Source organism: Nothobranchius furzeri, unplaced genomic scaffold (genome assembly GCF_043380555.1).
Source record: "Nothobranchius furzeri strain GRZ-AD unplaced genomic scaffold, NfurGRZ-RIMD1 Scf134, whole genome shotgun sequence".
NCBI lineage: Eukaryota > Metazoa > Chordata > Actinopteri > Cyprinodontiformes > Nothobranchiidae > Nothobranchius > Nothobranchius furzeri.
The window spans coordinates 35001-47500 of NW_027223150.1; positions in this window are offsets into that span (position 1 = coordinate 35001).

Genomic DNA, 12500 nt, shown 5'->3' on the forward strand with positions numbered 1-12500 from the left:
GGCGGCGGGGCGTCTGTCACCTTTGCGACCGTGCCTAGAGGCTGGCTTCGGGTTCGGAGGCGCCACCTTCCGCGCGCCGGTTCTCGGAACCGGGGCCGGCTGGAGCCCTCCGATGTGAAGCCCGGAATGCTGCTCGACGGTGGGAAGACATCTGCCAGTTCGCCCCTTACCCATCTCTGGTTCGACGATGAGCTTCCCTACTAACCCGAGCATGGTCATCGCTCGCACCTTCCAAAACCTCCAGGGGCGCAGGCACTTTTCGTTTACTTACCATAAGGCGGATCTCCTCAAGCCTTAAGCAACTAGCGCAGGCTCTCGGCAGCACTTTGAAAATTTTTCAGCCGAAATCTCGAACGTCTGGTAATCCCAAGGGGGGACTTTGAAATTTTTTCTGCACTCATGGTCATCCGACAGAGGGACTTTGAAAATTTTCCTGCACTCATGGTCATCCTACGAGGACACTTTGAAAATAAACACGACACTCTGGTCATCCTGTGGAGAGAGGACAAGAGGGTGGATCACGGTGGGACTGCCGTGACCCTAAGCTACTATTGAGGCATCAACCTGGGATGAGCTGGGGTCTGACATCCCCCTGTTGCCATGGAGGTCTAAAGGATGACCATTAGTTGTGGTTCTCGCCCCGGGACTTGGGTCAGAGTACAGCCGAAGTGGAGCACTTGTGTCGGACTAGGGAGGCTGTGCCGTGCCCCCTGGAGGTCTAAAGGATGACCAGTAGTTGTGGTTCTCGCCCCGGGACTTGGGTCAGAGTATAGCCCAAGTGGAGCACTTGTGTCGGCCTAGGGAGGCTGTGCCGGGCCCCCTGGAGGTCTAAAGGATGACCATGAGGTCAAAAGGATGACCAGTAGTTGTGGTTCTCGCCCCGGGACTTGGGTCAGAGTATAGCCCAAGTGGAGCACTTGTGTCGGACTAGGGAGGCTGTGCCGTGCCCCCTGGAGGTCTAAAGGATGACCAGTAGTTGTGGTTCTCGCCCCGGGACTTGGGTCAGAGTATAGCCCAAGTGGAGCACTTGTGTCGGACTAGGGAGGCTGTGCCGTGCCCCCTGGAGGTCTAAAGGATGACCAGTAGTTGTGGTTCTCGCCCCGGGACTTGGGTCATAGTATAGCCCAAGTGGAGCACTTGGGTCGGACTAGGGAGGCTGTGTCGTGCCCCCTGGAGGTCTAAAGGATGACCAGTAGTTGTGGTTCTCGCCCCGGGACTTGGGTCAGAGAATAGCCCAAGTGGGACACTTGTGTCGGACTAGGGAGGCTCTGCCGTGCCCCCTGGAGGTCTAAAGGATGACCAGTAGTTGTGGTTCTCGCCCCGGGACTTGGGTCATAGTATAGCCCAAGTGGAGCACTTGGGTCGGACTAGGGAGGCTGTGTCGTGCCCCTGGAGGTCTAAAGGATGACCAGTAGTTGTGGTTCTCGCCCCGGGACTTGGGTCAGAGAATAGCCCAAGTGGGACACTTGTGTCGGACTAGGGAGGCTCTGCCGTGCCCCCTGGAGGTCTAAAGGATGACCAGTAGTTGTGGTTCTCGCCCCGGGACTTGGGTCAGAGTATAGCCCAAGTGGAGCACTTGTGTCGGACTAGGGAGGCTGTGCCGTGCCCCCTGGAGGTCTAAAGGATGACCATTAGTTGTGGTTCTCGCCCCGGGACTTGGGTCAGAGTACAGCCCAAGTGGAGCACTTGGGTCGGACTAGGGAGGCTGTGCCGGGCCCCCTGGAGGTCTAAAGGATGACCAGTAGTTGTGGTTCTCGCCCCGGGCCGTGGGTCTGAGTATGGCCCAAGTGGGACACTTGTGTCGGACTAGGGAGGCTCTGCCGTGCCCCCTTGAGGTCTAAAGGATGACCAGTAGTTGTGGTTCTCGCCCCGGGACTTGGGTCATAGTATAGCCCAAGTGGGACACTTGTGTCGGACTAGGGAGGCTCTGCCGTGCCCCCTTGAGGTCTAAAGGATGACCATGAGGTCAAAAGGATGACCAGTAGTTGTGGTTCTCGCCCCGGGACTTGGGTCAGAGTATGGCCCAAGTGGTGCACTTGTGTCGGTCTAGGGAGGCTGTGCCGGTCCCCCTGGAGGTCTAAAGGATGACCAGTAGTTGTGGTTCTCGCCCCGGGACTTGGGTCAGAGTATAGCCCAAGTGGAGCACTTGTGTCGGACTAGGGAGGCTGTGCCGGGCCCCCTGGAGGTCTAAAGGATGACCAGTAGTTGTGGTTCTCACCCCGGGTCGTGGGTCCGAGTCTGGCCCGAGTAGAGCACTTTGGTCGGCTACCGGGGGGTGTGCCGTGCCCCCTGGAGGTCTAAAGGATGACCAGTAGTTGTGGTTCTCGCCCCGGACTTGGGTCAGAGTATAGCCCAAGTGGAGCACTTGTGTCGGCCTAGGGAGGCTGTGCCGGGCCCCCTGGAGATCTTAAAGGATGACCATGAGGTCAAAAGGATGACCAGTAGTTGTGGTTCTCGCCCCGGGACTTGGGTCAGAGTATAGCCCAAGTGGAGCACTTGTGTCGGCCTAGGGAGGCTGTGCCGGGCCCCCTGGAGGTCTAAAGGATGACCAGTAGTTGTGGTTCTCGCACGGGACTTGGGTCAGAGTACAGCCCAAGTGGAGCACTTGTGTCGTCTAGGGAGGCTGTGCCGGGCCCCCTGGAGGTCTAAAGGATGACCATGAGGTCAAAAGGATGACCAGTAGTTGTGTTCTCGCCCCGGGACTTGGGTCAGAGTATAGCCCAAGTGGAGCACTTGTGTCGGACTAGGGAGGCTGTGCCGTGCCCCCTGGAGGTCTAAAGGATGACACAGTAGTGTGTTCTCGCCCCGGGACTTGGGTCAGAGTATTGCCCAAGTGGAGCACTTGTGTCGGCCTAGGGAGGCTGTGCCGGGGCCCCTGGAGGTCTAAAGGATGACCATGAGGTCAAAAGGATGACCAGTAGTTGTGGTTCTCGCCCGGGACTTGGGTCAGAGTATAGCCCAAGTGGAGCACTTGTGTCGGACTAGGGAGGCTGTGCCGTGCCCCCTGGAGGTCTAAGGATGACCAGTAGTTGTGGTTCTCGCCCCGGGACTTGGGTCAGAGTATAGCCCAAGTGGAGCACTTGTGTCGGACTAGGAGGCTGTGCCGTGCCCCCTGGAGGTCTAAAGGATGACCAGTAGTTGTGGTTCTCGCCCCGGACTTGGGTCATAGTATAGCCCAAGTGGAGCACTTGGGTCGGACTAGGGAGGCTGTGTCGTGCCCCCTGGAGGTCTAAAGGATGACCAGTAGTTGTGGTTCTCGCCCGGGACTTGGGTCAGAGAATAGCCCAAGTGGGACACTTGTGTCGGACTAGGGAGGCTCTGCCGTGCCCCCTGGAGGTCTAAAGGATGACCAGTAGTTGTGGTTCTCGCCCCCGGGACTTGGGTCAGAGTATAGCCCAAGTGGAGCACTTTGTCGGACTAGGGAGGCTGTGCCGTGCCCCCTGGAGGTCTAAAGGATGACCATTAGTTGTGGTTCTCGCCCGGGGACTTGGGTCAGAGTTACAGCCCAAGTGGAGCACTTGCGTCGGACTAGGGAGGCTGTGCCGGGCCCCCTGGAGGTCTAAAGGATGACCAGTAGTTGTGGTTCTCGCCCCGGGCCGTGGGTCTGAGTATGGCCCAAGTGGGACACTTGTGTCGGACTAGGGAGGCTCTGCCGTGCCCCCTTGAGGTCTAAAGGATGACCAGTAGTTGTGTTCTCGCCCCGGGACTTGGGTCATAGTATAGCCCAAGTGGGACACTGGTGTCGGACTAGGGAGGCTCTGCCGTGCCCCCTTGAGGTCTAAAGGATGACCATGAGGTCAAAAGGATGACCAGTAGTTGTGGTTCTCGCCCCGGGACTTGGGTCAGAGTAATGGCCCAAGTGGTGCACTTGTGTCGGTCTAGGGAGGCTGTGCCGGTCCCCTGGAGGTCTAAAGGATGACCAGTAGTTGTGGTTCTCGCCCCGGGACTTGGGTCAGAGTATAGCCCAAGTGGAGCACCTTGTGTCGGACTAGGGAGGCTGTGCCGGGCCCCCTGGAGGTCTAAAGGATGACCAGTAGTTGTGGTTCTCACCCCGGGTCGTGGGTCCGAGTCTGGCCCGAGTAGAGCACTTTGGTCGGCTACCGGGGGGTGTGCCGTGCCCCCTGGAGGTCTAAAGGATGACCAGTAGTTGTGTTCTCGCCCCGGGACTTGGGTCAGAGTATAGCCCAAGTGGAGCACTTGTGTCGGCCTAGGGAGGCTGTGCCGGGCCCCCAGGAGATCTAAAGGATGACCATGAGGTCAAAAGGATGACCAGTAGTTGTGGTTCTCGCCCCGGGACTTGGGTCAGAGTATAGCCCAAGTGGAGCACTTGTGTCGGCCTAGGGAGGCTGTGCCGGCCCCCTGGAGGTCTAAAGGATGACCAGTAGTTGTGGTTCTCGCACCGGGACTTGGGTCAGAGTACAGCCCAAGTGGAGCACTTGTGTCGGTCTAGGGAGGCTGTGCCGGGCCCCCTGGAGGTCTAAAGGATGACCAGTAGTTGTGGGTTCTCGCCCCGGGCCGTGGGTCTGAGTATGGCCCAAGTGGGGCACTTGCGTCGGACTGGGGAGGCTCTGCCGCCCCCCCTGGAGGTCAAAAGGATGACCAGTAGTTGTGGTTCTCACCCCGGGTCGTGGGTCCGAGTCTGGCCCGAGTAGAGCACTTTGGTCGGCTACCGGGGGGTGTGCCGTGCCCCCTGGAGCCATGGGAGTGAGCTCCAGCAGACTGGTATTTTTCGGAGAACCAGGCCCACACTCCTCAGACTTTGTGCCCAGGGACAGGCCACCAAAATCGGCCGCGGCTCGTGCACTTTGCCCCTGCGTTTCTCCCAGAACCAGAGCCGGAAAAATCCCAAAATTGATGCCCAGAGATAGTCGACTCTGCCTGGAATAGATTGCCACCCAAACCCGCCAACTCACGCTGGTTTTCCGATGGCCTCACCTACTAACCCGAGCATGGTCATCGCTCGCACCTTCCAAAACCTCCAGGGGCGCAGGCACTTTCATTTACTGGCCATAAGGCCGACCGCCTTAAGCGTTAAGCGATAAGCGAAAGGCTTAGTTTGGACTTAGTTTTTGGAGCGACGAGGTCGCCGTTTTGTCAATTCTGAACCGATTTTCACGCGGTTTCGACTGCCTGCGCCTGGGAGCCGCCCAGAAGCCCCAGGCAGTGTTCTGGGTGGACTTCCGGACCGGTCCGGACCCGGTACCGGCCGGGGGAACCGCACCACGCCTCTCGGGCGTTTCTACACCGATTTTCGCGGGGTTTTCGACTGCATAGACGGGGCCACCTGCTGCAGGCCCGAGGGAGGGCCTTACTGAGCTGGGTCCGACGCAGGGCCCGGTTCCTGGAGCCCGCTGGGGGGGGGGGGGGGTTCTCTAAGGCTCACGGCGGGCTGCTGAGGGGCCGGATCGGATGCAGACAGGCGCTCCTCTGCCCAGGTCTTTGCTCCCCTGCCCCACTAGGAATGGAAGACACACTGCCAACAGCTTCTGGAGGGTGATGGGCCCTGCTGCAGACCAGGTCCGACCCAGGTTTCAGCTATCCCACCCCGCAGGGACTTAAAGACACACTGCCATCAGCTTCTGGAGGCTGCTGAGCTCTACTATAGAGCAGGTCCGACCCAGGTTTCAGCTCCTGCAGCCCACTAGGACTTAAACACACACTGCCATCAGCGTCTGGATGGTGATGGGCCCTGCTGCAGACCAGGTCCGACCCAGTTTCAGCTATCCCACCCCGCAGGGACTTAAAGACACACTGCCATCAGCTTCTGGAGGCTGCTGAGCTCTACTATAGAGCAGGTGGTTTCAGCTCCTGCAGCCCACTAGGACTTAAACACACACTGCCATCAGCGTCTGGATGGTGATGGGCCCTGCTGCAGACCAGGTCCGACCCAGGTATCAGCTCCTGCACCCCGCAGGGAATTGAAGACACACTGCCATCAGCTTCTGGAGGCTGCTGAGCTCTGCTATAGACCAGGTCCGACCCAGGTTTCAGCTCCTGCACCCCGCAGGGAACTAAACACACACTGCCATCTGCAACTGGAGGCTGCTGAGCCCTGCTGCAGACCAGGTCCGACCCAGGTTATGGCTCTCCCACCCCCCTGGGACTTAAACACACACAGCCATCAGCTTCTGGATGGTGATGGGCCCTGCTGCAGACCAGGTCCGACCCAGGTTTCAGCTCCTCAACCCCGCAGGGACTTAAACCCACACCGCCATCAGCTTCTGGAGGGTGATGGGCCCTGCTGCGGGCCAGGTCCGACCCAGGTTTCAGCTCTCCCACCCCGCAGGGACTTAAACACACACAGCCATCAGCTTCTGGGGGCTGCTGAGCCCTGCTGCAGACCAGGTCCGACCCAGGTTTCAGCTCTCCCACCCCGCAGGGTCTTTAACACACACACTGCCATCAGCTGCTGGAGGCTGCTGAGCTCCGCTATAGACCAGGTCCGACCCAGGTTTCTGCTCCTGCACCCCGCAGGGAATGAAAGACACACTGCCATCAGCTTCTGGAGGCTGCTGAGCCCTGCTGCAGACCAGGTCCGACCCAGGTATCGGCTCTCCAACCAGGCAGAGACTTAAACACACACACACACACACACACTGCCATCAGCTTCTGGGGGCTGCTGAGCTCTGCTGTAGACCGGGTCCGACCCAGGTTTCTGCTCCTCCACCCCGCAGGGACTTAAACACACACTGCCACCAGCTTCTGGAGGGTGATGGGCCCTGCTTTAGACCAGGTCTGACCCGGGATATAGCTCTCCCACCCCGCAGGGACTTAAACACTCACTGCCATCAGCTGCTGGAGGCTGCCGAGCTCTGCTGCAGACCAGGTCCCACCCAGGTTTCTGCTCCTGCACCCCGCAGGGACTTAAACACACACTGCCACCAGCTTCTGGAGGGTGATGGGCCCTGCTGTGGACCAGGTCCGACCCGGATATCAGCTCTCCCACCAGGCAGGGACTTAAACACACACTGCAATCAGCTGCTGGAGGCTGCTGAGCTCTACTATAGACCAGGTCCGACCCAGGTTTCAGCTCTCCCACCAGGCAGTGACTTAAAGACACACTGCCATCAGCTGCTGGAGGCTGCTGAGCTCTTCTATAGACCAGGTCCGACCCAGGTTTCAGCTCTCACACCAGGCAGGGACTTAAACACACACTGCCATCAGCTGCTGGAGGCTGCTGAGCTCTGCTATAGACCAGGTCCGACCCAGGTTTCAGCTCTCCCACCAGGCAGGGACTTAAAGACACACTGCCATCAGCTGCTGGAGGCTGCCGAGCCCTGCTGCAGACCATGTCCGACCCAGGTTTCAGCTCTCCCACCAGGCAGGGACTTAGAGGCACGCTGCCATCAGCTTCTGGAGGCTGCTGAGCTCTGCCATAGACCAGGTCCGACCGAGGTTTCAGCTCTCCCACCCCGCAGGGACTTAAACACACACTGCCATCAGCTGCTGGAGGCTGCTGAGCTCTGCTATAGACCAGGTCCGACCCGGGATATAGCTCTCCCACCCCGCAGGGACTTAAACACACACTGCCATCAGCTGCTGGAGGCTGCTGAGCTCTTCTATAGACCAGGTCCGACCCAGGTTTCAGCTCTCCCACCCCGCAGGGACTTGAACACACACTGCCATCAGCTTCTGGAGGCTGCTGAGCTCTGCTATAGACCAGGTCCGACCCAGGTTTCTGCTCCTCCACCCCGCAGGGAATTAAAGACACACTGCCATCAGCTTCTGGATGGTGATGGGCCCTGCTGCAGACCAAGTCCGACCCGGGTTACAGCTCTCCCACCAGGCAGGGAATTAAACACACACTGCCATCAGCTGCTGGAGGCTGCTGAGCTCCGCTATAGACCAGGTCCGACCCGGGTTCCTGCTCCTGCACCCCGCAGGGACCAAAACACACACACTGCCATCAGCTTCTGGAGGCTGCTGAGCTCTTCTATAGACCAGGTCCGACCCAGGTTTCAGCTCTCCCACCAGGCAGGGACTTAAACACACACTGCCATCACCTTCTGCTGGCTGCTGAGCTCTGCTGCAGACCAGGTCCGACCCAGGTTTCAGCTCCTGCACCCCGCAGGGAACTAAACACACACTGCCGTCACCTTCTGCTGGCTGCTGAGCCCTGCTGCAGACCAGGTCCGACCCAGGTTTCAGCTCCTGCACCCCGCAGTGGATTAAAGACACACTGCCATCAGGTTCTGGAGGCTGCTGAGCTCTGCTGCAGACCAGGTCCGACCCAGGTTATGGCTCTCCCACCCCGCAGGGACTTAAACACACACCGCCGTCAGCTTCTGGATGGTGATGGGCCCTGCTGCAGACCAGGTCCGACCCACGTTTCAGCTCTCCCACCCCGCAGGGGATGAAACACACACTGCCATCAGCTTCTGGAGGCTGCTGAGCTCTGCTAAAGACCAGGTCCGACCCAGCTTTCAGCTCTCCCACCAGGCAGGGAGTTAAAGACACACTGTCATCGGCTTCTGGAGGGTGCTGAGCCCTGCTGCACACCAAGTCTGACCCAGGTTTCAGCTCATCCACCCCGCAGGGACCTAAACACACACTGCCATCAGCTTCTGAGTGGTAATGGGCCCTGCTGCAGACCAGGTCCGACCCAGGTTTCAGCTCCTCCACCCCGCCATCACCAGCTGGAGGCTGGCTGCTGCTCCTGCACCCTGCCATCAGCTGCTGGAGGCTTCTGTTCCTCCACCCCGCCATCAGCAGCTGGAGGCTGGCTGCTGGAGGCTGGCTGCTGCTCCTCCACCCCGCCATCACCAGCTGGAGGCTGGTTGCAGCTCCTGCACCCCGCCATCAGCTGCTGGAGGCTGCCTGCAGCCCCTGCACCCCGCCATCAGCTGCTGGAGGCTGGCTGCAGCTCCTGCACACCGCCATCAGCTGCTGGAGGCTGCCTGCAGCTCCTGCACCCCGCCATCAGCTGCTGGAGGCTGGCTGCTGCTCCTGCACCCCGCCAGCAGCTGCTGGAGGCTGGCTGCTGCTCCTCCACCCAACCATCAGCTGCTGGACGCTGGCTGCTGCTCCTGCACCCCGCCATCAGCTGCTGGAGGCTGGCTGCTGCTCCTCCACCACCCAACCATCAGCTGCTGGACGCTGGCTGCAGCTCCTCCACCCCGCCATCAGCTGCTGGTGGCTGGCTGCAGCTCCTTCACCCCGCCATCAGCTGCTGGTGGCTGGCTGCAGCTCCTTCACCCCGCCATCACCAGCTGGAGGCTGGCTGCTGCTCCTGCACCCCGCCATCAGCTGCTGGAGGCTGCCTGCAGCTCCTGCGCCCCGCCATCAGCTGCTGGAGGCTGGCTGCTGCTCCTGCACCCTGCCATCAGCTGTTCGAGGCTGGCTGCAGCTCCTCCACCCCACCATCACCAGCTGGAGGCTGGTTGCAGCTCCTGCACCCCGTCATCAGCAGCTGGAGGCTGCCTGCTGCTCCTGCACCCCGCCATCAGCTGCTGGAGGCTGCCTGCAGCTCCTGCACCCCGCCATCATTTGCTGGAGGCTGGCTGCAGCTCCTGCAACCCGCCATCAGCTGCTGGAGGCTGGCTGCTGCTCCTCCACCCCACCATGACCTGCTGGAGGCTGGCTGCAGCTCCTTCACACCGCCATCAGCTGATGGATGCTGGCTGAACGCTGGAGGCTGGCTGCTGCTCCCACACACCGCCATCAGCTCCTGGAGGCTGGCTGGCTGCTGGAGGCTGTCTGCTGCTGCTCCTCCACCCCGCCATCACCAGCTGGAGGCTGGCTGCTGGAGGCTGGCTGCAGCTCCTGCACCCCACCATCAGCTGCTGGAGGCTGGCTTCTGCTCCTCCACCCCGCCATCAGCTGCTGGGGGCTGGCTGCTGGAGGCTGGCTGCAGCTCCTCCACCCCGCCATCACCAGCTGGAGGCTGGTTGCAGCTCCTGCACCCCGCCATCAGCTGCTGGAGGCTGCCTGCTGCTCCTGCACCCCGCCATCAGCTGCTGGAGGCTGCCTGCACCTCCTGCACCCCGCCATCAGCTGCTGGAGGCTGGCTTCTGCTCCTCCACCCCGCCATCAGCTGATGGAGGCTGCCTGCTTCTCCACCCCGCCATCACTAGCTGGAGGCTGGCTGCTGGAGGCTGGCTGCAGCTCCTCCACCCCGCCATCAGCTGCTGGAGGCTGCCTGCAGCTCCTGCACCCCGCCATCACCAGCTGGAGGCTGGCTTCTGCTCCTCCACCCCGCCATCAGCTGATGGAGGCTGCCTGCTTCTCCACCCCGCCATCACTAGCTGGAGGCTGGCTGCTGGAGGCTGGCTGCAGCTCCTCCACCCCGCCATCAGCTGCTGGAGGCTGGCTGCTGCTCCTGCACCCCGCCATCAGCTGCTGGAGGCTGGCTGCTGCTCCTCCACCCAACCATCAGCTGCTGGACGCTGGCTGCAGCTCCTCCACCCCACCATCAGCTGCTGGACGCTGGCTGCAGCTCCTCCACCCCGCCATCAGCTGCTGGAGGCTGCCTGCAGCTCCTGCACCCCGCCATCAGCTGCTGGAGGCTGCCTGCAGCTCCTGCACCCCGCCATCACCAGCTGGAGGCTGGCTTCTGCTCCTCCACCCCGCCATCAGCTGATGGAGGCTGCCTGCTTCTCCACCCCGCCATCACTAGCTGGAGGCTGGCTGCTGGAGGCTGGCTGCTGCTCCTCCACCCAACCATCAGCTGCTGGACGCTGGCTGCAGCTCCTCCACCCCACCATCAGCTGCTGGACGCTGGCTGCAGCTCCTGCACCCCGCCATCAGCTGCTGGAGGCTGGCTTCTGCTCCTCCACCCCGCCATCAGCTGCTGGAGGCTGCCTGCTGCTCCTGCACCCCGCCATCAGCTGCTGGAGGCTGGCTGCTGCTCCTGCACCCCGCCATCAGCTGCTGGAGGCTGGCTGCTGGAGGCTGGCTGCAGCTCCTCCACCCCACCATCAGCTGCTGGACGCTGGCTGCAGCTCCTCCACCCCACCATCAGCTGCTGGACGCTGGCTGCAGCTCCTGCACCCCGCCATCAGCTGCTGGAGGCTGGCTTCTGCTCCTCCACCCCGCCATCAGCTGACGGAGGCTGCCTGCTTCTCCACCCCGCCATCACTAGCTGGAGGCTGGCTGCTGGAGGCTGGCTGCAGCTCCTCCACCCCACCATCAGCTGCTGGACGCTGGCTGCAGCTCCTGCACCCCGCCATCAGCTGCTGGAGGCTGGCTTCTGCTCCTCCACCCCGCCATCAGCTGACGGAGGCTGCCTGCTTCTCCACCCCGCCATCACTAGCTGGAGGCTGGCTGCTGGAGGCTGGCTGCAGCTCCTCCACCCCGCCATCAGCTGCTGGAGGCTGGCTGCTGCTCCTGCACCCCGCCATCAGCTGCTGGACGCTGGCTGCAGCTCCTCCACCCCGCCATCACCAGCTGGAGGCTGCCTGCTGCTCTTCCACCCCGCCATCAGCTGATGGACGCTGGCTGCAGCTCCTCCACCCCGCCATCAGCTGCTGGAGGCTGGCTGGCCGCTGGAGGCTGGCTGCTGCTCCCACACACCGCCATCAGCTGCTGGAGGCTGGCTGGCTGCTGGAGGCTGGCTGCTGCTGCTCCTCCTCCCCGCCATCACCAGCTGGAGGCTGGCTGCTGCTCCTACACCCCGCCATCAGCTGATGGAGGCTGCCTGCTCCTCCGCCCCGCCATCACCAGCTGGAGGCTGGCTGCTGGAGGCTGGCTGCAGCTCCTTCACCCCGCCATCACCAGCTGGAGGCTGGCTTCTGCTCCTGCACCCCGCCATCAGCTGCTGGAGGCTGGCTTCTGCTCCTCCACCCCGCCACCAGCTGCTGGAGGCTGGCTGCTGCTCCTGCACCCCGCCAGCAGCTGCTGGAGGCTGGCTGCTGCTCCTCCACCACCCAACCATCAGCTGCTGGACGCTGGCTGCAGCTCCTCCACCCCGCCATCAGCTGCTGGTGGCTGGCTGCTGCTCCTGCACCCCGCCATCAGCTGCTGGTGGCTGGCTGCAGCTCCTTCACCCCGCCATCACCAGCTGGAGGCTGGCTGCTGCTCCTGCACCCCGCCATCAGCTGCTGGAGGCTGGCTGCAGCTCCTCCACCCCACCATCAGCCGTTGGAGGCTGGCTGCTGCTCCTCCACCCTGACATCACCAGCTGGAGGCTTCTGTTCCTCCACCCCACCATCAGCAGCTGGAGGCAGGCTGCTTGAGGCTGGCTGCTGCTCCCCCACCCCGCCATCACCTGCTGGAGGCTTCTGCTCAGCCACACCGCCACCAGCTGCCTGTGGTGAACCGCTGACGACCAGCCCAGGCCCACGTCTCACCTCTCCCTGCCCGCCCTGGATGCACAACCACCCACCCAGGCTCAAGTTTCCCCCTGCCCGCTGCACGTCCAGCCGGCCTCTGCCCTGTCCCCTCTCTCACCAGCATCACATCCAGGCTCATCAGGCATCCCCATGCCCGCAGCCTTCTCCCACCCACACTCAACACCACCGAACCCAGGATCAGGCTCCACCATCCCCGAAGACTTCTCCCAC